The sequence below is a fragment of the Pantherophis guttatus genome, chromosome 8 (genome assembly GCF_059756535.1).
Source record: "Pantherophis guttatus breed Tessera chromosome 8, ASM5975653v1, whole genome shotgun sequence".
NCBI lineage: Eukaryota > Metazoa > Chordata > Lepidosauria > Squamata > Colubridae > Pantherophis > Pantherophis guttatus.
In genome coordinates this window covers 52,024,277-52,047,193 of record NC_142070.1, presented here as the reverse complement: position 1 = coordinate 52,047,193, position 22,917 = coordinate 52,024,277, and the positions used below count along the sequence as shown (strand labels likewise).

The window sequence follows — 22,917 nt, the reverse complement described above, 5'->3', positions numbered from 1 at the left end:
CTTGAATGCTATTTGTTCTATGAAGCTCCTTTTCTACCTATTACCTAGAAACATAGGTGGGTGGTGGTGGTGGTGGGGAACAGCAGCACTGGAAGGAAAAACCATAAGACTTCCATTGTTTCCCTGCAGTGCTGCTTCAGATCTGAATTCTCATTGTCATTTGAACTGGAACTCAGCCTTACTGAGCAGACTTACTAAGAAGAAGCTGGAACTATATAACCTGTCTCCATCTGAAAAAAAAGGACATATCCATAGAGCAGGACTTGTCAAGACAGTAGAAGTAACATTTGGCATTTAAATAATTTTTTTACTGATAGAGTCTTTGGGAAGAATTAGAGAAGCCTAGTCTCCTGTCTCTTGTGATGAATCTGAGCCCTGCTTATGACATGTTAGCTGGTAAGCAAAGAGGTGCAATCTATGGCATGAATGCACATTTGGCCATGGTAAATTGCTTGTTACTAAGTGTATAAAGAGCGCTACACAGTGGCTGCATGTAGCGCTAACTTTAAATGTCGATGCCGGCTTGTGCCTGTTGCTGTGCTTAACCTGATTAAAGATGCTGCAAACCACTTCATTTCCTTCTGGTTGTTGTTTGCTTCTAGAGTGGTTGGGTGGACAAGCTGATACCAGTGTTATCTGTTTAAAGAAAAAAAATGAAGTTAAACCAGTCAGTAATAAGATACACTGCATTGCAATAAATCAGAACTTTAATCTCCTACTGATTCCATTTGATGTAAGTACTCATATATCAAAATCACATTATCAAGGAAAATTAATGGGGATTAAACCAATTATAATCTTAATAAATAAAATGTATTTTAACTGTAAAATAATAGAAATTCTTCTTAGATTAATATTTTTAAGTATTTTCTTTATATGGAATAAAAAACAAAGGATAAAGGATTATATTTAATTAACTGAACCATCAGTAAATAATGGATCTTGATTGACTTGAACACTGGGCCCTTATCTAACAAAATGAAATTCAATGTAGAGAAAAGTAAGGCTTTACACTTAGGCAAAAACAAACAAACAAAAAACAAATGTACAGGTACATATTAGGTGAAAGCTGGGTCAATAGCAGTAACTGTGAGTGGGATTTTGGAGTTCTAGTGGACAATCAGTTAAATGTGAGCCAGCAGTGCACAGCAGCAACGAAAAAAGCCAATGCAATTCTAGGTTGCATTAACAGGGATAGAATCAAGATCATGTGAACCAGTGGTGGGTTTCAACCGGTGTTACCACCAGTTTGCTTCATGCACACACTTTGCGCAGGGGCGGGCGGGAGGGCCAAGCTAACTGTCAGAGAGAACCGGTTTGCTGTCAGCTCACTATCTCTGCTACCGGCTCGCCTGAACCGGCCCGAACTGGTAAAAACCCACCACTGATGTGAATTATTTGTACTGCTTTATAAAGCCTTAGTAAGACCGTACTAGGATAGTGCATCCAGTATTGGTCACCTTATTATAAAAAAGATGTACAGACTCTTGAAAGAGTGCAGAAAAGAGCAACAAAAATGATTGGGGGTTGGAGGCTAAAACATATGAGGAATACAAATTGGGTTGGTCTAGTCTAGTGAAAAGAACTAGAGGTGACATGATAGCAGTGTTCCAATATTTGAGGGGCTGCCACAAAGAAAAGGGGGTTAACCTATTTTCCAAAGCACCAGAAGGCAAAACAAGAAACAATAGATGGAAACTAATCAAGGAGAGAAGCAACCCAGAACTAAGCAGAATTTTCCTAATGGTGAGAACAATTAACCAGTAAAACAACTTGCATTCAGAAGTTGTGGGTGTTCCATCACTGGAGGCTTTTAAGACAGCCACTTGTCTGGAATGGATGAGAATACCTCCAAGGTCCCTTCCAATTCTTATATTTGTAATAGGGATCTAAGTATATAACTTTATTATAGAATAACAGAGTTGGGTGAGACCTTGGAGGTATTCTCATCCAACCCGCTGCTCAAGCAGAAGACCTCGGGTACTGTACTGTTGTATTGCGGCAGATGGGAAAGAGCATCCACCAGGAAGTTCCCCTGCTGGTAAACAATGGAGGGTGAAGTTGAAGCGGTTGAAGTACTGAGCCCATTGGACTTGCTTCGGAGACAGTTTCGTGGGGTCCTCAATCCACACTTCAAATGGAAACTTGCTGCCCTCTAAAAGCTGCCTCCAGGTTAGGAGAGCATCAAACGGCATAAGCCTTCTTCTTCCATATAGCATCAGAAAGTTTGCAGGACATATAGGCACAGGGTTGTAGTTCTCCCTTAGCAGTTTTCTGGAGTAGGATTGCACCTACCACCACATCATTAGCATCTGTCTATATCACAAAAGGCTTGTCTGGGTCACGGTGCTTTAGGACCGTCTCCACACTGAAGAGGTGCTTTAGCTTCTCGAAAGCAGCTTGGCATTCAAGAGACCAATTCAGGGGTTGGCTATGTTTGGGCTTTGCCCCTCCCCTATTTTCAACAAGTTGGTAATTGACAAGGCTATCTGGGTGAACATGGGGATAAATTGGCAGTAAAAGTTCACAAAGCCAAGGAAATTTTGCAGCTTGTCAGGTGTGCCTCCACTCAAAACCCAAGAAAGGAAACCCCCAACTCAGTGGTGAAATCTAAAATTTGTTACTACTGGTTCTGTGAGCGTGGCTTGGTGGGGGAGGGGTAATGTGACTGGTGGGAGTGGCCAATTTTTTTTTTACTTTTAAAACCATTTTTTCTACAACCTCTTTGGCGAAAAGGTTGTAAAAAAATGCTTTCAAAAGGCTCTGATGATCCCAGCTGAGTTGCCTGATCAGCAGAGGTTTTTTTCTTTTAAATGCCTCTGACAATCAGGCAACTCAGCTTGGATCGTCAGAGGCATTTAAAAGAAAAAAAGGGGTTTTTTTCTATTAAATGCCTCTGACGATCCCAGCTGAGCTGCACGATCATCAGAGGCTTTTTTTACTTTTAAAAGCATTTTTTCAGCCAAAGAGGTTGTAGCAAAAATGCTTTTAAAAGTAAAAAAAAAAAAAGCCTCTGATAATTGTGCGGCTCAGCTGGGCATGGGGGAGGGGCAGGAATTTTTGCTACCAGTTCTCCAAACCACCCGCCTCCATCGCTACTGGATCAGGCAATCCGGTCCAAACCGGGAGCATTTCACCCCGCCCCAACTCTATGTTTGTAGAGAAGAAATACTTTTATTGAGTTTTAAATGATAGCAATGAAAGAAAAGCAAGATCTGAAGCAAGAGATGCGAAAGTTACATATTGAAAGTATCCCCAACTCCCTCCCCCAAGGACCCAGGATTATTTATTTATTTATTTATTTATTATATTTCTATACCGCCTTTCTCCCGTAGGACTCAAGGCGGTGTACAGTCAAGAAAAATATAGACACACAAATATCATAAAATTGCTAATTAAAATTATTACTTATTTGGTAAATTAAATAAAACCCAGAATTAGATAACATTTAAAAAATCATTCACATGTTTGTATGTTTAGCCCCGCCTGTTGGAACATCAGGGTCTTGAGGGCACGGCGGAAAGCACGGAGATCAGGGATATTCCGTATCTCCGGGGGCAGTTCATTCCAAAGGGTTGGAGCCCCCACAGAGAAGGCCCTCCCCCTGGGAGTCGCCAGTCGACATAATTTGACTGATGGTACCCTGAGTAGTCCCTCCCTGTGAGAACGAACTGGTTGGTGGGAGGCTATTGGTGGCAAAAGACGGTCTCGTAGGTACCCAGGTCCTAAGCCATGGAGCGCTTTAAAGGTGATAACTAACACCTTGAATCGCACCCGGAAGACCACCGGGAGCCAGTGCAGCTCGCGTAGGAGAGGTGTTACATGGGCGTAACGAGCTGCGCCCATAATCACCCGTGCGGCTACGTTCTGGACCAGTTGGAGCCTCTGGGTGCTTTTCAAGGGGAGCCCCATGTAGAGAGCATTACAGTAGTCCATACGGGAGGTAACTAGGGCATGAGTGACCGTGTGCAAGGCGTCCCGATCCAGAAAGGGACGCAACTGGCGGATCAGGCGAACCTGATAAAAGGCACCCCTGGCCACGGCCATCAAATGATCTTCTAAAGATAACCGTGAATCCAGGAGGACACCCAAGTTGCGGGCCATCTCTGTGGGGAGCAAGATCTCATCCCCTATTGTCAGTGATGGTACCAGCTGACTATACCGGGACGCCGGAAGCCACAGCCACTCGGTATTGGAGGGGTTGAGTCTGAGCTTGTTTCTCCCCATCCAGATCCGCACGGCCTCCAGGCAATGGGACATCACAGCAAGGGCATCATTGGGGTGGTCTGGGGTGGAGATGTATAGCTGTGTGTCATCAGCATACTGATGAACACTCACCCCAAAACCACGGATGATCTCACCTAGCGGTTTTACATAAATGTTGAACAGAAGGGGTGAGAGGACTGACCCTTGCGGCACCCCACAAATAAGGTGCCTCAAGGTCGACCTCTGCCCCCCTGCCAACACAAACTGCGAACGGTCAGAGAGGAAGGAGGAGAACCACCGAAGCACGGTGCCCCCTATTCCTAACCCCTCCAGCCGGTGCAGTAAGATACCATGGTCGATGGTATCAAAAGCCGCTGAGAGATCTAATAGGACCAGGATAGAGGAGCAACCTCTGTCCCGAGCTCTCCAGAGATCATCCACCAATGCGACCAATGCCGTTTCTGTGATGTATCGTGACCTGAAGCCTGACTGGAACGGATCCAGATAGACAACTTCATCCAGGTATCGGGGTAGTTGTCGCGCCACCACACTCTCAACAACCTTCGCAACAAAGCGAAGATTGGAGACTGGACGATAATTAGATAATATAGCTGGGTCCAGGGAAGGCTTCTTGAGGAGGGGCTTCACAACCGCCTCTTTCAAGGCGGTGGGAAAGACACCCTCACTCAGAGAAGCATTTATAATCCCCTGGAGCCAGCCTCGTGTAACCTCCCGGGAGGCCAGTACCAACCAGGAGGGACACGGGTCCAATAAACATGTGGCAGCGTTAAGCTTGCCCAGAATCCTGTCCACGTCCTCAGGAGCCACAGAGTCAAACTCTTCCCAGATAACGCTCTCAAGACCTGCCCCCATCTCCTCCCTTGGATCTACCCAATCGGAGTCCAGGCCTTCCCGAATTTGAGCGACTTTATCATGCAGGAATTGTACAAAATCCTCAGCTCGACCCTTTAAGGGATCTTCCCGTACCCCCACCTGAAGTAGGGAGCGGGTCACCCTAAACAGCGCAGCTGGGCGGTTCTCTGCAGATGCAATAAGAGCGGAGAAGTAGCTAGACTTCGCCGCTCTTATCGCCACTAGGTAGGTCTTAATATAAGATCTCACCTGTGTTCGGTCAGATTCAGATCAGCTTGTCCTCCAATCACTCTCCAGGCATCTTTTCCGATGCTTCATCTCTCTCAGCTCCTCGGAAAACCAAGGAGCTAGACGAGATCGGCATCGGGTCAGAGGCCGCAAAGGCACGACGCGGTCCAAGGCCCCAGTAGCCGCCCTGTCCCAGGCGACCACCAGGTCCTTAGTCAAGTCGTGAGCCAGAGTCTCAGGAAATGGCCCAAGCTCCATCAGGAACCTTTCGGGTTCCATCAGGCGCCTGGGACGGAACCATTTGGTTGGTTCTGTCTCCCTGCAGTGGGTGGAAGTGACTTGAAAGTCCATGTGAAGGAGAGAATGATCAGACCATGACAAGGGCTTGATGTCTATATCCCCTATTCTTAGATCATTCAGCCACTGATCAGAGACAAATAAATCCCTCCCCAAGGACCCAGGGTGTCATGTGGGCCCATCTTCTGGTGTTTTCACCCATTTGGTATTCTGGGACGGTTGACCTTGACTAAGTATAAACAAGTCCATTCAGCTGCACAGTAGATCATAAGAGCAATCCTCCCTTTTCATTCACACAGAGCATCTCTCTCCAGCTCACATCCCCCCACCCAAATGCCAATCCCCCCCATTACTATGGCAGCTGATAGCAAGCAAGCATCATAGAGACTGACACAGCTGCTTCCTGGTCCACAGGAACTCCCACTCTAACATTGCCTTCACTTTGTTGTGATTTGCTGCCATTTCTACTCTGTCTTTGGAAGTTGTTCTGTCCCCGTACCACGCACACACCCAACCAGCCAGCCGAGGGTTAAATAAACTCTTCAAACACTCAACGTCAGTGATAAGGAACTTGGCAGCAACTCTGTGGCTGCCTGCCAAGAACTTTTACTCCGGTAACACAGACAAAAATACACACAGTTTGAATAGTCCAGTTTGTAATTAAATCCACAGCAAATAGGTGTTGTGTCCGAAGGTGCAAAGTGCCTCGCCAGAGATTAGCTTTGTCTGTCACAGAGTCCGAATGGCCACCACACTCCCTTTTATAGCCTTGGGGTGTGGTCCAGTGACTCAGCTTAATCTCTGGCACGCCTCCTTTTCTGCTGCGCCCGCTTGTCTTTCCGACGCTGGCGTGGGTCCAACCACAATGTTTCTTCGTCACTATCCAACGGCTCGGAAACCTGGCTCCTGGCCAATCTCTTCTCCTTCGGGAGACACCTGAGGCATTGCCAGAGAGGAGGGTCCTGGAGAGGGAGGCCTGGCTGTCTCCTCTCCTTCATGTTCGGAGCCTTCTTCCTCCGATAAGATAGGCTCGGAGGATGGAGCCACAACACTATCCCCCACCGCAGGGCCCTTCCCCCAGGTCTGACGGTCGGGATGTGGTTGGGACGGGAACTGGTTGTGAAAGGCCCGTACCAGGTCAGAGGCCTGAACAGAAGAAGCGTCCACCCAGCTGAAATCCTCGGACCCGTATCCCTTTCAGGCGATGAGGTATTGGAAGCGCCCCTTCAGCCTACGGGAGTCCCGGATGCTGTCCACCTCATACCTCGTGGAGCCGTCCTCGGCGACAGTGGGCGGGGGAGCAGGAATCGTCGGACGCCGGAGGTGGCACGGCGGGGCCTCAGGGACCAGAAGGGACCGATGGAAAACAGGGTGGAGTCGCATGGAGCATGGCAGAGTCAACCGGTAGGCCACCGGGTTGATGACCGCCTCGACCGGGAAGGGACCAATAAAACGGTGGTCGAGTTTCTTTACCGGCCGGTCCATGGGGAGGTGTTTCGTGGACAGCCATACCCTGTCTCCCACTTCCAGCGGTGGCATCGCCTGTCGAGAGTGGTCGATGACCCGCTTGTAGTCCTCCTTTGCCTGGATCAGCTGCCGCCACACCAGCTGCTGCACTGCTTGCAGTTCCGAGAGGAAGTCCTGGGTCTCGGGAACAGGGGAGTCCGAGATGGACAGTGGGAAAAGCCGTGGGTGGTATCCCACGTTGGCATGGAACGGGGTCATCTGGGTGGAGGTGTGTTGGGAGTTGTTAAAGGCAAACTCCACCAGGGGAAGGTACTTGGCCCAGTTGTCCTGCTGCTGGTTGACAAAACAGCGGAGGTACTGTTCGAGGATGCCGATGACCTTCTCCGTACCCCTGTCAGTCTCCGGATGGTGCGACGATGACAGGCACACCTGCACCTCCAATGCAGCCATCAGGCTTTTCCAGAAGCGGGCTGTGAATTGGGCCCCGCGGTCTGAAACTACCCGGTCTGGCAGGCCGTGGAGGCAGAAGATGTGTTGCAGGAACAGGCGGGCTGTGGTGTGGGCTGATGGCAGTCCATGGCACGGGATAAAATGTGCCATCTTCGTGAGCGCATCCACCACCACGAGGATGGTCGTGAACATAGCGGACGGTGCCAGGTCCATCAGGAAGTCCATGGAGATGGCTCCCCACGGTCTCTCCGGTGTCGGCAGCGGCTGGAGGAGTCCAGGAGGTGGGCCGGACGTGGCTTTGGCCTGTCGGCACGTCACACAGGACGTCACGTACGCGTGCACGTTGTGCCATACCTGAGGCCACCAAAAAGTCCGCGTCACCAGATTCAGCGTCTTAAAGAACCCGAAATGTCCCGCCGTGGGGTTGTCATGGCACTGGTTCATGACGAGGGCTCAGAGCGGACTCGTGGGCATGTACAACCGGCCCCAGTGCTTCAACAAGCCCTCCTCCAAACTCCATGGGGACGCGGGGCCCACTTCCGCTTTCCGCTGCTGCGACCAGTCATCCCAATGCTGTGCTTCCAGCACCTGAGCCCGCAAGTCTGTCGGTTCCTGGACCGCGGCCAAGGATTCCGCTGGCAGCACCGTCTGTGGGGGAAGGGAGTCCTTAGGACAAAAGTACTCTGGCTTGCGGGATAGAGCATCTGCTCTCTGGTTGTGGCCGCTCGGGATATAAGTCACGTGGAAGTTGAACCGGGTGAAAAACAACGGCCACTGGATCTGCCACTGGTTCAACTTCCTGGCCATGGTGAGGTGCTCCAGGTTCCGATGGTCCATCCGCACCTCCACCTGGTGTCGGGCCCCCTCGTTGTGATGCCGCCAAGCCTTGAACGCGGCCTTGATAGCCAGCAACTCTTTTTCCCAGATGGTGTAATTGTGTTCGGAAGGATTGAGTTTCCAGGAGTAATAAGTGCAGGGAAAAAGAGTGCCGCCATCCACCGGGGCCTGTAGCAGCACCGCCTCAATCGCCACATTGGACGCATCCGTCTCGACCACAAACGGACGATGTGGATTGGGGTGCCTCAGGACAGGTTCCATGATGAAGGCCTGTTTCAGGACCTCGAAGGCCTGTTGCTGTGGGGGATCCCACTGGAACGGAACCTTCTTCCGAAGGAGCTGGGTCAGCAGCAAGGTCAGGGTGGCAAAGCCCGGGATGAAGGTTCGGTAGTAGTTGGCGAACCCCAACAGATGCTGGATGTCCTTCACCCAATGAGGGGGTTCCCAACTACGCAAGGCCTCTACCTTGCGCGGGTCCATGGCGATGCCTTCGTGGGAGATGATGTGCCCAAGGAACTCTATGGAAGTCCGGAAGAAGAAACATTTCTCCAACTTTGCATAGAGTTGGTGCTCCCGCAGGCGCTGTAGGATCTGGCGGACATGCTGGAGGTGGCTTTCCTGGGTCCGGGAATAGATCAAAATGTCATCCAGGTATATAACCACAAACCGGTCCAAAATGTCCCGGAAAATGTCGTTCATTAGATGCTGGAAGACTGCAGGGGCATTGGTCAGTCCGAACGGCATGACGGTGTACTCGAAGTGGCCATATCGGGTGCCAAACGCCGTCTTCCACTCGTCCCCTTCTCGCACGCACACTAGATTGTAGGCCCCTCGGAGATCGAGCTTAGTGAAGATCGAGGCCTCCCGTAACCTCTCCATCAGCTCCGGGATGAGCGGCAGGGGGTAGCGATTCCGCACGGTGATTGCGTTTAACCGCCGGTAGTCGCAGCACAGGTGTAAGTCCCCCATCTTCTTCTTCACAAAGAGGACCGGGGCCAAGAGAGGGGAGGACGAAGGCCGGATGAACCCTTGGGCCAAGTTTTTGTCCAGGAAGTCCCATAGGGTGGCCAACTCGGGCTCTGACATGGAATACAGGCATCCTGCGAGCAGTGGCGTGTTGGGGATCAGGTCCACCGGGCAGTCATAGGGTCGATGCGGGGGTAAGCGGTCCGCCTCCTTTTCGCTGAACACGTCAGCGAAGGGCGTCAGCTCAGGAGGCAAGGAGACGGCAGGGGTGGAGACATCCTGGCTGGCACAGCTGTGGCAGATGTGGTCGATGCACTGCGGCTTGGGAAGGAGATGGCGTTCCTCGACCAGGCCACCTGCGGATCGTGGGCCCGAAGCCAGGCCATCCCCAAGAGCAGCGGAAAATGCAGGTCCGCCATCACATAAAATTGGATCACTTCCTCGTGGGCCCGAATGGCGAGGTGCAAAGGCTGAGTTGCGAACTTAATGGGCCCCGCTACAAGTTCCCGCCCATCAATAGTCTCGACCCTCAACGGAGGGTCCACCGGAACCAAGGGAACCTTAAAATGGGCCACAAAGGCCTGGTCCATGAAGTTCATCATGGCCCCCGAGTCCACCAGCGCATGCGCTTGAAGCCCCTCCGACTGGTAGGCCAACAAAACCCGGGTGTCCAGAATCAGGTGCTGAGGGGGCTCACAGTTCACAGCCGCCGACTCCGGCGGGGCATGGCTACGCGCCTGACCCAGGGTTTCCCCTAGGCCAGGCCTGCCCCGTTTCCCGGCTGGTCATGCCGAGATTCCAGAACAGGCTTGAGCGCCCCACTGCGTTTCCTGGGGCAGGAGGTGGCAAAATGTCCAGCCTCCCTGCAATAGAGGCACAATCCCCCTTGGCATCTCCGCATTCGCTCGTGGGCTGTCAGGCGAGGTCGAGCCGCTCCCAGCTCCATGGGCTCCTCTGCGGTTGCCACCAAACGCAGGGTGACCTGGGACGCTGTCGGTGCGGGACGCGGGGGTGCAGAAACGGTCGGGGGTTCCTGGACTGGCCGGCGGGTCTTGCGCCATTGGAAGCGGGCATCGATGCGCAAACACTGCATTACGAGGGCGTCGAGGGTCTGAGGCGCCTCCACCCGAACCAGCTCGTCCTGCAGGTTGTCGGAGAGGCCATCCTGGAAAGCGTCCCTTAACGCTGCATCGTTCCAGTCAGAGTCCTGGCCCAGAAGCCGAAATTCAGCCACATATTCCTGCAGGGGGCGCTTCCCTTGACGGAGGTCCTTGAGGCGCCTGGCTGCCGTCTGAGTCTTCAGGGGGTCCTCGTACATCACCCTCAGATGTTCCCAAAAGCCCTGATAATCTGCCAACAAGGGGCTATTCTGCAGCAATAGGGGCGTGGCCCATCGGGCGGCATTGCCAGAGAGGAGGTTAATTACGAATGCCACCCGAGCCCGGTCATCCGGAAAGTTCTCCGGCCTCATAGCCATAAACAGTTGGCATTGTCCCATGAAGGCCGGGAACATCTCCTGCTGTCCAGAGAAATTATCTGGCACATTGATAGGGCATTTCCGACGGGGAGGAGGAGGCGGTGGAGGCACAGCTGCAGGAGCATTTCCCAAAGCCAGCTGCGCAGTTAGCTGGCCGACTTGCTGCTGCAGGAGCTGATTATCAGCTTGTAGTTGTTGTATTATTTGCTGCAGTTGTGGGTCCATCTCGGTTAGAGATAGGTTAACGTTTGGGGTGATGGACAAGATGTTCTGTCCCCGTACCACGCACAGACACAACCAGCCAGCCGAGGGTTAAATAAACTCTTCAAACACTCAACATTAGTGATAAGGAACTTGGGAGCAACTCTGTGGTTGCCTGCCAAGAACTTTTACTCCGATAACACAGACAAAAATACACACAGTTTGAATAGTCCAGTTTGTAATTAAATCCACAGCAAATAGGTGTTGTGTCCGAAGGTGCAAAGTGCCTCGCCAGAGATTAGCTTTGTCTGTCACAGAGTCCGAATGGCCACCACACTCCCTTTTATAGCCTTGGGGTGTGGTCCAGTGACTCAGCTTAATCTCTGGCATGCCTCCTTTTCTGCTGCGCCCGCTTGTCTTTCCGACGCTGGCGTGGGTCCAACCACAATGTTTCTTCGTCACTATCCGATGGCTCGGAAACACCTAGCTCCTGGCCAATTTCTTCTCCTTCAGGAGACACCTGAGGCATTGCCAGAGATGAGGGTCCTGGAGAGGGAGGCCTGGCTGTCTCCTCTCCTTCATGTTCGGAGCCTTCTTCCTCCGATAAGATAGGCTCGGAGGACGGAGCCACAACAGAAATATGGTACCCCAGGTAGTCTAAGTGAGTGTTATGGAATTCACAATTAGACAGTTTTGCATAAAGGTGGGCCTCCTGTAATTTATTAAGGACCTGTCAGAGCAGTTTCATATGTTCTTCTCGGACCGCTTATGGTGGTAGAACTAGCTGCTGTTGCCACTTGCACTAGGGCTCCAACCACTCCAGTTGTTGCTGGCATCGCTGGTTGCAGGAGAGGGAGAGACTGAGTCATCAATGATTTTGCTCCTTCCATCCAGCAACCACTGCTGCAGTCTCCTTGATCTCCAAGCTGTCAAACTTCTCTCTCGGTTGCTCCATTGAGGGACTGCAGGTGGTTGTTGGGAGCTTCCATTCAGCTGGCTCATCCCACTCAACTCACATTGACCCTCGAAAAAATTAGGGAGTATTCTGCTACTGCTGCCTTGCCCACATTTGTTGCCCATCAGGTTTGTGGTCCCTGGTATGGGGCATCCTTTGGCTGCTCCCTTGTGGTCACATGCTGCTGCTCAAGCTTCTCAGCTCTGTTTAGGATGGGCACTGGCCGACTGCATTCCTGCTCTGATTGGCAGAGCTGCCAGTGCCTCTCAGACCTGGATGTCTCCCAGCTTCTTTTTTTCCTCTGATTATTTGTCAGCCATTGACATCTCAAGGTTGCTGACCTCCTGGTGAGATCCAGGTAGGCACTATTGAGTGAACTGGCTTAATGTCAACCTTCCCAATGGTATATGCAGAAAAAGAAACTCCTGGAACTTTACTGATAGCTCCATATAGGCACAGAAGAAACAAAGTCAATTTACAGGTTCCCAACCCTAACCCTTTGCAGGTGGTGATAGAATCTGAGTCAGCCTTGATGCGTACTGTTTATAATATCTACATGAAGTCACCAGTCACCCACTGACATGAAGTAAGGTATTGTCAACAATATATGATAGATATCCAATTATAGTTCACCACCCTTGATCAAGAAGAGGTGCTATTGAAATCCTGTTTTGGTGCCTAGAAGCTGCTAAGAACAAGATGGGTTAAAATAAACTATACTATACTAAGTGCTATTGCTACTGCTATACTCAATCCCAGCAAGGTGTATAAATTGTGAGTTTAGAAACCAACCAATTCAAGAGATAATGTGTCTTTTGCTTTGGAAGAGTGATAATCTTTCAAATGGAGCTCATTTATAGTTTGGGAATCCTCTTGTATTCATTTGATGACCTGCTGAATTGAATTGGGATCTGAGACCACATGTATATACTTATACTGAGCTTATACTGAGCTCTTACAAAAAAATCCTCAGAGGCTTTTTGTAATGCTCAATTACATTTTTGTGTCTTTGTTTCTGAATAAAACCTTTCATATTTGAAAAAAACTGGATGCATCTTTGATTTAAATATATTTATATCTAGTGACTCTTTTTGCACAGATAGATTGTATAAATTACAAATTGTCATCAAGGATGTGGATAGACTGCTTGAAGTACATTCCATTGTTGTTGTTTTTCATTTGGATCTTTATCCAGTTTGATTTGTAACCCTCAGCTCGTAAATTATCAGGGAAGTCTTATTTAAATCATCAAGGTATCTGAGCAAATTAAACGGCATAATTATTAGAATTCTTTTTTTAAAAAAAATCCTGATAATTACAGGTGAAGAACTATAGGCCAGTATCTAATCTACTACAGTTAGGTAAGGTGACTGTGAGAGTTATAACTTCTTAACTTTAAGCAGTCCTGATAGAAACAAATTATCCCAATACATTTCAGATTGCTTCAGGATAGAAAACAGGATTGTAACTTGGTTAGCTTAGTGGATAATCTTTGTCTGCTAATTGACATAGGGAGTATGACTATGTTGGTTCCTTTTCAAGTTTCAGAAATTGTTTTTACATGGAGAAAAGATTGATGGAGAAATGACGGAGACTCGAAGCTTCATCTGCTTGAAAATGGGATGCTTTGAAATGGTTCATAATATAAACAACTGGTTTGGATGAATGGTTTGGAACCAGGAGGTACAACTCTGCAATGATTCCATTCTTATTTCTCAAATATATTGGGGATAATTGTGAAGTGGGGATAGTTGCAGGTACTCAATGGTATCAGTTCTCATTCTGTGCTTTCCAGTACTGCATCTATATCCATGAAACCTTGGAAAAGATAATTGGATACCTGAAGATGGGCGGTGTCAGAATGTTGAAGATGTGACATCCTCAAGAAATGGTGCAGATACCCTGAATAAACGTAGTCCTCGACTTATAACAGTGACAGATCAAAATTACAATGGCACTGAAAAAAGCAATTTATGACCATTTTTCACCCTTACAACCATTGCCACATCTGCATGATCACATGATCAAAATTGAGACGCTTGACAAGGGACTCATATTTGTGATGGATGCGATGTCCTGGCTCATATGATCACCTTTTGTGACCTTCTGATAATCAAAATCAATGGGCAAGCCAGATTATACCCATTCTACTAATTTAACAACCGCAGTGATTCACTTAACAATTGTGGCAAGAAAGGTCTTAAAATAGGACAAAACTCACTTAACAAATGTCTTACTTAGCAACAGAAATTTTGGGCTCAATTATGGTTGTAAATTGAGATTGCCTGTACCAACTTGTAGTTGGTAATTGGCTTAATTGAAATTGAATTTAAACTAATGAGGAACCTTAATTCTAGGCAAGTAGTAGACATGGGATTACAGTCTCCTAGAAGTAGTAAATACTCGTAGGGTGCTTCTGAATTCAAATTTCTGTCAGGTTTCCCAGGTTGCAAAAATAGCTACCCATGTAGCTATTCCCCGAAAATAAGACCGGTCTTATACATACATACATACATACATACATACATACATACATACATGCATGCATGCATACATACATACATACATATATTGACCAAAAGACCCATTAGGTCTTTATTTTTGTGGCTACCTGCCCGCGACTGCATTGGCTTACAGGGCTTCTCAGGGCAGATGCACTTTTCGCCCTGATGGAAAAATGACGGAGACTTGAAGCTCGTTGAGATCACCTCCCTCCCCTCCCCCATGCCTCTGCCTCCACCTGGCTCCGCCGCACAATTTTTGCCTAGAGGGAGATGAAGCTTCATCTGCTCGCAAATGGGACACTTTGAAATGGAGCTAATTGCTCCATTTCAAAGCATCCCATTTGCAAGCAGATGCAGCTTTGAGTGTCTGTCATTTCTCTGTCTGGGGGATGAGAAAGTGTTTGAGCACCTATGGGGCACTTGGGAATGGAGAAAATTGCTCCATTCCCAAGCGCCCCATAGGTGCCCAAACACTTTTCGCCCAGAGGGAGATGAAGTTTGGTCTGCTTGAAAATGGAACCCTTTGAAATGGAGTGATTAGTTTTAGTTTTTAGTTTTTATTGAATTTGTATACCGCCCTACTCCCAAAGGACTCAGGGCAGTGAACAGCCATAGAATAAAACATATAGATACAAAATTTAAAATAAACTAAAACGAATTAAATAATTTGGCTGAACAAATTTAAAACCCCAATAATTTAAAACCAAATTTAAAATTTCCATTTAAAAAGGGGAAAGACTTAGGTCAGGCCAGCTTGATGAAATAAGAAAGTCTTGAGCGCACGACGGAAGGTACACAGATCCGGGATCCTCCGTATCTCCAAGGGGAGCTCGTTCCAGATAGTAGGTGCCCCCACAGAGAAGACTCTCCCCCTGGGGGCTGCCAGTCAACATTGTTTGGCCGATGGCACCTGGAGGAGCCCCTCTCTATGGGAGCATACTGGTTGGTGGGAGGCTATTGGTGGTAGCAGGCGGTCCCGTAAATAACCAGGTCCTAAGCCATGGAGCGCTCTAAAGGTGATAACCAAAACCTTGAAGCGCACTCGGAAGACCACCGGGAGCCAGTGCAGCTCGCGCAGGAGAGGTGTTACATGGGAGCGCCACGTCGCTCTCATCACCACCCGCGCAGCCGCACTCTGCGCCAGTTGGAGCCTCTGAGTGCTCCTCAAAGGGAGCCCCATGTAGAGAGCGTTACAATAGTCCAGACGGGAGGTGACGAGGGCATGAGTGACCGTGCATAAGGAGTCCCAATCTAGAAAGGGATGCAACTGGCGGATCAGGCAAACCTGATGAAAAATCCTTCCGGTCACGGCCATCAAGTGCTCTTCTAAAGACAGCCGTGAATCCAGGAGGACACCCAAGTTGCAAGCCCTTTCCGTGGGGGCCAATGATTCGCCCCCAATAGTCAGCGATGGCACCAGCTGACTATATTGGGATGTCAGAAACCACAGCCACTCGGTCTTGGATGGGTTGAGCCTGAGCCTGTTTCTCCCCATTCAGATCCGTACGGCCTCCAGGCACCGGGACATCACTTCAAGGGCATCGTTGGGGTGGTCTGGGGTGGAGATGTATAGCTGGGTGTCATCAGTGTACTGATGGTACTCCACCCCGAAACCATGGATGATCTCACAGCTTTACATAAATGCTGAACAAAAGGGGCGAGAGGACCGATCTTTGTGGCACCCCCCATATAAGGGGCCTCGGGGTCGACCTCTGCCCCCCCCATCAACACAGACTGCGACCGGTTGGAGAGAAAGGAGGAGAACCACCGTTGTACGGTGCCTCCCACCCCCAACTCTTCCAACCAGTGCAGCATGATACCATGGTCGATGGTATCCAAAGCTGCTGAGAGATCTAACAGGACCAGGACAGAGGAGCACCCCCTGTCCCGAGCCCTCCAGAGATCATCCACCAATGCGACCAATGCCATTTCCGTGCTGTACCCAGGCATGAAGCCCGACTGGAACGGATCTAGACACGTCGTTTCATCCAGGTACTGGGGGAGCTGTCGCGCAACCACACTCTCAACAACCTTCGCCACAAAGCGAAGGTTGGAGACTGGACGATAATTAGCCAATACTGCCGGGTCCAGGGAAGGCTTCTTGAGCAGAGGTCTCACCACCACCTCTTTCAAGGTGGCGGGAAAGACACCCTCGCCCAATGAAGCATTTACAATCCCCTGGAGCCAGCCTCGCATCACCTCCCGGGAAGCCAGCACTAACCAGGAGGGGCACGGGTCCAACAAACATGTGGTCGCATTCAATCTACCCAGAATCCTGTCCACATCCTCAGGGGTCACAGGATCAAACTCATCCCAGATAACATTCTCAGGACCTGCCTCCGTCATCCCCGCTGGATCTACCCAGTCGGAGTCCAGATCTTCCCAAATCTGAGTGATTTTGTCATACAGATACTGAACAAAATCCTCGGCTCTTCCCTCCAAGGGGTCCTCCCGCGCTCCCTGGTGGAGCAGGGAGTGGGTCACCCTAAACAGGGCGGCCGGGCAATTATCTGATGACGCAATAAGAGCAGCGAAATGGGTACATTTTGCTGCTTTTATCACCACTAGGTAATTCTTAATATGAGATCTTACCAGTGTCCGGTCAGATTCAGCACGACTGGCCCTCCAACTACTCTCTAGGTGTCTTTTCTGGCACTTCATCTCCCTTAGCTCCTCGGTGAACCAAGGAGCCAGGTGAGATCGGCACCGGGTCAGAGGCCGCAAAGGCACAACTCGATCCAGAGCTCCAGCGGCCGCCCTGTCCCAGGCGGCCACTAAGTCTCCAGTCGAGGCGTGAGCCAGAACCTCGGGGATTGGCCCAAGCTCCATCTGGAGCATGTCAGGTTCCATCAGGCACCTGGGGTGGTACCATCTTGTCGGTTCCGCCTCCCTGCGGCAGGGTGCAGCGGTTCAAAGGTCAAGGCGAAGGAGAGAGTGATCCAACCATGACAAGGGCTCGATGACTATATCCCCTATCTCGAGATCACTCATTAGCTCTGTTTCAAAGTGCCCCATTTGCAAGCAGATCAACCTTCGTCTCCTTCTGGGTGAAAAGTGCGCAGTGGAGCCAGGCGGAGGCACAGGCACAGTGGGGAGGCAGCCCACCCACTCTATCCCATTGTCTCTTGGCTTGCTCACATCCATGCCGGGCAGGCACCCACATGGGACATCAGGATTGCCTGCCTCCCCTCTCCCCCATGCCTCTGCCTCCACCTGCTGCCATGAGCCTCTGGTGAACCAGACTACCATGCACCATGTCCCCTTGCCTCTGCCTCCATGCTCGGACATATCTGTGCTGCACCAAGGGGCTGGCAGGCTGCAGCTTCTGTTGGACACCATTTTCTCCCGTGTGCTCACTGCCTCTTGTGCTGGCCATGCCCATCATCTTGGGTTTTTTGGGGGGGATAGGGCTTATATTAGACCGCCCCCCCAAAAAAAATCAGCCTAAGACTTATTTTCAGGGTGGGTCTTATTTTCAGGGAAACATGGTAGATGCACTCTTAATTGCTTTATTTTATTGGTTAACCACTTCCCCTCCTAGAAAATGATAGTCTTAAAACTGTTTTGTATTAACTGTAATCTGCTTGCTTGACTATAATAAAGCACACTATAAGGGACAGTATTTATATTGGCTAGGAAGCTGCAGTTACTATAAACCTGGCAGCCAAATTAAATCAGGAAGAACACAAAGAGACAAATTACACCTGTTCTTCAAGCCCTACACTGACTGCCAATTCATTTCCAAATTACTTATCATTACCTATGATGCTCCGCGCTTTGTGTCAAAACATCTCCTTCTGTACCTGCCTCCACGTTTGCTAAAATTATCTGAGATTTGTTTTTTGTTGCTACAAGGTTATGTATCAGCAATTCAAGAGTGAATATTCTCTGGCATTGCCCCAGACCTTTGGAGGGCACTTCCTGCAGAGTTGTGGGGCATGACACTTTTTAAAGCTTTTAATAGACCAACACATTGTACATTTTCATATATATACCTTTAATTTCTGATTTTAACTCTGTGTTAGCTATTAATTTGTTTTATCTGTCTGTTCCAAATACTATTTTGACTGTATAAATTATCTCAATTTTAAATTGTTTTTTATTGCAACTGTTGAGGAATCTCAATAGTTGGTGGCATAGTGAATTTTATATACATGGAAGGCACATATACTAAACACAATTGCAGGCATCTGTTTTGTAATGAAAGGATAAAACTGTCACTTATCAGGTATTCTGAAATATTTCCTAAATTGTTATAGTTTGTCAAATCCATCTTTAGATTTCCCCCCACATAATACATTTTAAAACATTCAGTAGAGAAATGGAAGCAGTAATAAAACATGAAATAAAGTGAAATAAATCAGACCAATAAATGTGATCCAATATACTTTTCATCATGGAGTTCAAGCAGACACAATTGACAACTTTGATACTATAAAGCAATTACCTGTTTGGAAAAATTGCTACTTAGTATGTAACAAAGCGAAAAGTCACAAGAGAACATTTCATGGAGCAATTCCTTCATTAAGTCCAGTGATCAAGGATAACTAGGAGAATAAAAAATAGAATCAGGCAAGAATGGGGATAAATTATGATTTATGTTGGACTCAAAATGATCCATTGATATCATCAAGCAATAGTTATTACATGCTTCTCAAAGTCCAATTCTGCATCCACGTTGTGAGAGGTGGTAAAGGCTGAAGTAAGGGTTTGTTAGGATTGGGCAAAGTATAAAGCATTACAGCAGACATGAAGGCCATCCTGGGTCACCCGGAAATGGGTCACCTGGAAATGGGCTAAAAGGGGCTCTGGTGAAGTTGTGACAGGCTCAGCAAACTGGCAATGGATAATATATTGTTACACAAATTGTAACAAGATACAAATGGACTGATCAAACAAAAAATGACTGCAGCAGTTTAAAGGACTAAGAGACAGAACAGTGAAATACAAAATAGGTACTTTGAACACAGCCGCTTGGGGAATAAAACAGAAGAAATTGTAGAAATAATGGAAAGAAGAGGGATCAAGATAATGGTTGATATGACTAGTTGATATGAGATGTAAAGGACATGGTAGTAAGAAAGTTTACAAAGGACACTTGTTTATTTACTCAGGAGGGACTACAGCAAAGAATGGAGTGGGCTACTTGATACATTCAGATATAGCAAAATGCATACTAGACCTCAACAATTATTTGAAAAGAATAATAATATTGCAAATCAAGAGAAGAGAACAAACTGAAACATATGTACAATTATATGCCCCATGCAATGATAATTACACAGGAAAACAAAAGGATATGTTATTTGATGAACTATCTGAGGAGATAAAGTGGAAGCTAGCAGTATACCATATGTAATGGGAGATTTCAATGCCATGGTGGGTACTAACAGAATAGAGTATGAACAGTTCATCAACTAACATGCTGCTAAGAATAATGAAAGGAAAAAGAATGAGCAAAGGATACTGTACTTATACAGCCAACACCACCTTTTTATTATTAACACATTTTTTTTAAACACCAAAACTCACATTGTTATGCATGGTATAAATGGAATGACATCACTTTTAAAAGCCAGATTGATTACATATTAATAAGAGTAAAAAGAAGATTCAGAATACTTGATGCAAAAGCTATCCCTAATGATGATAAGATTGTAGAACTAAGAGCAAGACATGACAACTCTAACAGAAAGAAGACCAAATAAAAACTAGGAATGAATTAAGATAGAAAAATTTAAACAAGAAGAATTAATACAATAGCTACAACAAAAGGTGGAGACAGCATTTAGTTAACTGTCACCAGAGGTGGGAAATGTGGAGGATGAATAGAAGGTATATAGAACTACCCTGCTTAATATTGCAGAAGAACTATGTGGAACAAGAAAAGTGGAGATAGGTGGAATGGGACCAAACACTGCATGGTGGTATGGAGGTTAAAGAAGCAATAAACCTGAAAAAAAGAGTTATTCAAATGTTGGATAAAATCAGGGAAAGAAGAAAATTAAATAAGCTGCAGATTGTAATACAGAGATACCAACAGGATAATCAAGAAGGCAAAACAAAAATCCTGGGAGTGGTTTGGAAAAACATTAACAGATAAAGAAAAATTAACCTGCTGAATGTTTTTCAAAGTATGGAAAAGAGAGGAGAATTATAACCTCATAGAGATGATCAATGACAAGAACACAAGGCTACTAATAGAATCATCAGAAGTCATAGAAAGGTAGAGAGGACACTTCAAAGAGCTCCTCAAGCCCTCAGGCGAGTATAATGAAGATGCAATACATGAACACAAAATAACAAGCTTGAGCCATAAATACTGATTGATGAAGTAGTAAGTGTTCTTAAAAAGTCACCACTATACAAAGCAACAGGAATAGATGGGCTACCAACAAAAAGAATTCAAGCAGTAAAGGAAAGCAGCATCAGATGACTACATAGAATTTTTAATGCAGCATGAACACAAGTAACTATTGATGGGCTAATCAAGTGATAATAATATCACTGTGAAAAAACAAAGGAAGCAAATGAGAATGCACACAATGTTGAGACACCTTACTCTTGAGCCATGTAGGGAAAATATATGCAAGATAATAGAAATGAGATTAAGATCACAACTAGAAGAAAAGCAGATGGGTTTTAGAACAAGTAGAAGCTGCACAGATGTGATGTTATGCTTAATCAACAAATAGAAAAGATTATAGAAAAAGTATCTCTTTGTTGTATTTATAGACCAAGAGAAAGCACTTGTTATAGTTGATAGGAAATTGCTATGATAAACATTGATCCAATATCGAATAAGTGAACATCTTATTAGAATATGCAAAAGCTCATACAATGATTGCAGAAGTGTAGTTAGAACAAACCAAGGAACATCAGAACCCTTCACAGTAACATACAGAGTAAAACAGGGATGTGTACTATCACCACTATTGTTTATCACCTATATTGATAGCATAAGCAAAGAAGCTAAACTTAAAAATGAAAATAAATATTAATGAACTACTTTTTGCAGATTATCAGACATTGTGTCATACCTGCCTCAATTTAGGCTTCTAAGTAAAAACAATCCTTAATACTATCGGGCTGAGTAAGGTATCCCTAATTAAAAGCCAAGTGAAATACAGTAATTCAAAGCTGGAACTGAGATTTGCATGCCAAAATCCCAAGTGAAAACTTTCCCCTGTTTATGCATTTCCCATTGCTGATCCATCCCCTCCCCCCACTGTCCAATCAATTTCAAAGATGTTTTGGAAACTGCCACTGACTATAGGCTGGCTTGCAGCTGCATTCTTCTCATCATGCAGAGACCTTGAGAGGGTGTCTCGGGTAGCCATGTTCACTTTCTTAACTTTCACTTTCCCCCCCAAGTGTTCCCTCTCCCCCTCTCCCTAGAAATCATGGCAGACTGGTACCAAAACAATTGCAAAAAGCAGATGTGAGGTACAGTTATGACACATTGATAGCATGTACAAATAAGAACACCTTACAGCCATGAACCAAGAATGTGAGACAAATAATATGAGAATCAGCAAAGAGAAAAGAGAAGTAATGGCAATCAGAAGAAAAAAATCTTACCTTAAAAACAGTAATTGAGGGAACAAGCATAAAACAAGCATCATGGTTTAAATATCCAGGAATAACATTCACCGGAGATAGTAAAATGACAAAGAGATTAATATACAATGCAGTAAGGAAAACTAAGTATTGGGACAACTAACTCCACTCCTACATCATAAGGTAGCACTGATCAGCGCAAAGAAGCATCTTATACAAAGCATATTTATCCCCACCTTTTATTTCCAGTGCTAAACATGGACATTTACAATAAAACATAGACAAAAGTTAATCATCACAGAAATGAGATGTTTGACAAAAGCTGCTGGAATGAACATTTGAGATAAAATCAGAAATGAGACCATAAGAGAATGAATTGGCATAGAACATATCCGAAACTACATACAAAAACAGTGAATAAAGTGGTTTCCTCACCTGGAGGGGATGTCTTGGGATTGCATATCATACAAGACATATATAAAAAGAGAACATCAAAGAATATGAGGCAGACTCAGAAGAAGATGGAGAGACAACATCAAAGACACATTACAACAACATCAATTAATAATGCTTGAAGCCACCAGAAGAGCAAAAACCAGAACTTTACCCACCCAAAGTAGTAAAAGAGAAAGTGAAGAAGAAAAAGAACAGGTATTAGATAACACTTCCGAATTAGATGGATGAATAGAATTATTTGTAAGAAAAGTTTCTGGATAAAATTTTAAATGCAATTTTTATATATTTTATATTTTTTATAAAATATATTTTATATTTTAAAATTATATGTATATATGTATGTATGTATATATATATATTAGCTGAATACCTGGGCTCCGCTACGAAACTATGTGATCGGGCTTGATAAATCAACACTTAGAGTTTGAAAAGTAATGAGT

General features: G+C 46.6%; 1 long non-coding RNA gene across 2 annotated transcripts in view; it reads right to left on the bottom strand.

The window, feature by feature from the left end:
* Positions 1-22,917, bottom strand: part of LOC148112634 (uncharacterized) — a 68,963-nt gene that overhangs the window by 33,327 nt on the left and 12,719 nt on the right. For both annotated transcript variants that reach the window (XR_015729153.1, XR_015729152.1), the window contains exon 2: positions 547-636. This is a non-coding gene — a long non-coding RNA (uncharacterized LOC148112634). The remainder of the gene's footprint in view (positions 1-546; positions 637-22,917) is intronic.